Raw genomic sequence first — 3,246 nt, 5'->3', positions numbered from 1 at the left:
AAGAAAAAAAAATCACTAATGAAACTGAGGATTAGAATAACACGGTAGACCAAATAGATCTACCACACATTTTCAGAACATTCCTCCCAATTAAATAAATAAAAAAATAAATAAACTATACCTCTTTCTAGAGCACGCAAAAAACATTTCCCAGGAAAGTTTACTTGTTAGGTCACAAATAAGACAATAAATTTCAGAAGATTGAACTAACACCATGTATATTTTCGAACAAAATGGAATGAAAAAATTAGCAGCAAAAGAAAGGGAAAATTCATGAAAATGAAAATAATCAACTCTTGAGCAACAAATGCATAAGATAAAAGTAAAAAGGGAAATTAATATCTTGAAGAAAAGCAAAAAACAAAACAAAAAATGCCAAAATTTATGGCATGCTGAAAAAAGAAGCCCTGAAAAGAAAGTTTATAGATAAAATTTATAAAAATGTTTACAGGTTAAAGTCTACACTGCAGTAAGGTGTCTGGCGGTCTACAAGTTGGCTGCAAGATCACCTGGGAAGATGCCAGGAACAGTGATGGCAAAAGGCACCTTCAGTTTCAAAAAGTTGCTGAATCAGTGCAAGAACCAGGGGCTCAAGTCTCCTGGAGGAATTGCTACACCCCCAGTGTATGGTCAGCTTTTAGACTTGTATTTGCTCCACAATGACACAAGTAATGCAAGATGTCTTTGGAAAAGGATACCACCTGCTATCAAATCTGCAAATTCTGAACTTTGGGGAATTTGGTCAGTAGGACAGAGGATCTGGCAGAGAGATTTCCCTGGGATCTATATGACCATCTGTGTCCACCAGTGTCCTCAGATAGTCATGCTAATCATGGAAGCACTTAGACATGCTACTAGGAGACATTTTTCCTCTAGGATTTTTGAGGTTGTGAAAGTTACATTAGAAAAAGGATGGCAAGCTGCCTCTGTCAGGGGAATGGTTCATCTAGAAAGCCAGTTGCAGATTCCCTGGATGTTTCCTTTAACAGGTTTATTTGTTTACCAGAGCCTGCCCCAGTTCCACCAATCCTCAATGAACAGCAGTTAGCCAGACAGACTGATTATGTGGCTTTCCTTGAACATTGATGCACCATTCTGAGTTCAGTGACCACTTCAAATCTTATAGACTGACAAATATAGAAATGTAAAATGTTCATTTTACTGGCGTCCTTACTATGTAATCAAATACCATATATATATATATATATATAATTGCTAAATAGTTGTTAAAGGAATTCTCATTTTGTAATATTTAACAATTTGGCTGGAGTCTATTAGTATTAGATAGTGTATATTTCCTGGAGATTCATAACTCAAGCTCTTCTGGAATCATTTACCTTTTTCTAAAAGTTTTCCTTTAATATTTCTTATACTGTAAAATTGCGGATAATAAATTATTTCCTGAGATTACAGATTTGAAAATGTCTTTCTTTCTTCTTTGTTTTTGAAAAATATTTTTACCCAATATAGAATTCTAGATGGAGTTCCTTTAAGGTTGTTTGGTATTTACAAGACTATCCCACTGTATTCTCACTTACATTTTTTCCTATGAGAAATCTACTATAATTCTTACCTGTTTTTCTCCTCATGGAATATGTCTTTTATTTCTTACTGCTTTTAAGATTTTATCTTTTTCATTGGTAGTGAGCAATTTCATCATGTTTCTTCATATTTCTTATGCTTGTGACTTGTGTCAAATCTTAAATGTGCAAACTTCAAGTTTTAATCAAATATGTAAAACAGATCTAATTTCAGCCTCAAGTTCTTAAATATTTTTTCCTGAACTCCCTGCTTCTTAAGGAACTCAAATTACACATATCTTATGGCATTTAAAATTTGTTCTATGTATCACTAATATACTTCTTTTTTGTTTTTCTCTTTGCATTTCATTTTATATAGCTCCTATTGCTGGTTTTATGTTCACTAGTCTTTTCTTCTAAAGTATGTAATATGCTATTATTAATCTCATCCAATGTATTTTTTAGTTACAGAACCAGTAGTTTTATAAGTTTGATTTTGTTCCTTTAAAAATCTTTTTTTTTCCTCCATAATATTTAAAAGATATGGAATTGGTACTCACTTTCATGTTAGTTCTAGTTAAGTTTCCATTGATTGAATATTCTTATTAAGGGTCATGTTGTCATACTTCTTTGCTTATCTTATAATGTCTTACTTGGTTGTGGATATTTTCATATTTCTGGAAATATTTTGAGCTTTTAACTAGGATGTATTTAACTTGGGTTTTCCGTGACTGATTTGGTAGGCGGGATCAAGAACAGTACTTACTCTAAGGCTAATTATTCTCCATTACTAAAGCAAGACCTACCTGTGTACTATACCCAATGCCCCATTCATTTTGAGTTCTGGTGACAGCAGGTAGTATGTCAGACACTGTTTAAGACAAGGTATAGTTTCCAGTTATCCTTTTGAAAATTTTTTTACATGCACATGAACATACACATATTTGTCAAGAGTCTATTGATATTTGAAAGAGGCTGTCTGCAAATGTCTGGATATCTCTCATTGTGCTACTTCCTTCTCTACCACTGTGTCCTGAAATTCTAGCCACCTGGTCTGAGCTATCAGTGCTATCTCTTCAACTCAATATAAACTCCTCAGACTCTGCTTGAGTTCTCTCTCCCCGAACAAAAACTGAAAATTCTTCTAACCCAATAAGCTGGAGTTATCTTTAAAGCTCTCTTTGTTATTTCCCATGTCTTAAGGATCTCTTTGCTGCCTAAATCCTTAAAAAGTTGTTTCAAATATTTTTTAAATTGTTTTTAGTTGTAGCTGGACACAATGCTTTTATTTTATTTTTATGTGATGCTGAGGATTGAACCCAGTGCCTCCCACATGCAAGGCAAGCGAGCACTCTACCACTGAGCTACAGCCCCAGCCTCTGTTTCCAATATTTTGTCTGGGATTTTTGGTTGTCTCAGGTGAGAGATCCTTGTTACTTTATCTTGACTGGAAGCTAGAATTCTTGGGCTTTTAAATAGAAAAAGTTACTCTTTTCATTTTGTCAACTGGAGACTATCACATATATTGAATTGATCCTAAAAATATTTAAGATGATGATTTCAACATTGAGTAAAAACAGTTACATGAGATTATGGCCTACATCCAGGAGTGGTGGCCTTACCTTAAATCCCAGCCAGTTCACCATAGATGTCCTTCACCTCTGTTGTTAGATTATTCCCAAGGGTTTTTGTTGTTGTTGTTTATAGCCATCTATCCTAGCTGGCA

General features: G+C 34.2%; 1 pseudogene; it reads left to right on the top strand.

Moving 5' to 3' along the window:
- Positions 1 to 517: 517 nt before the first annotated feature.
- LOC124086938 (COP9 signalosome complex subunit 8-like) lies at positions 518 to 1,086 on the top strand (annotated as a pseudogene).
- The last annotated feature ends 2,160 nt before the right edge of the window (positions 1,087 to 3,246 follow it).

Source organism: Marmota monax, unplaced genomic scaffold (genome assembly GCF_021218885.2).
Source record: "Marmota monax isolate L192 unplaced genomic scaffold, Marmota_monax_Labrador192_F-V1.1 WCK01_AAM20220418_F8-fsc00012, whole genome shotgun sequence".
NCBI classification, from domain to species: domain Eukaryota; kingdom Metazoa; phylum Chordata; class Mammalia; order Rodentia; family Sciuridae; genus Marmota; species Marmota monax.
Note: the sequence above shows the minus strand (reverse complement) of the source record. Positions and strands in the feature narration are given on the sequence as shown.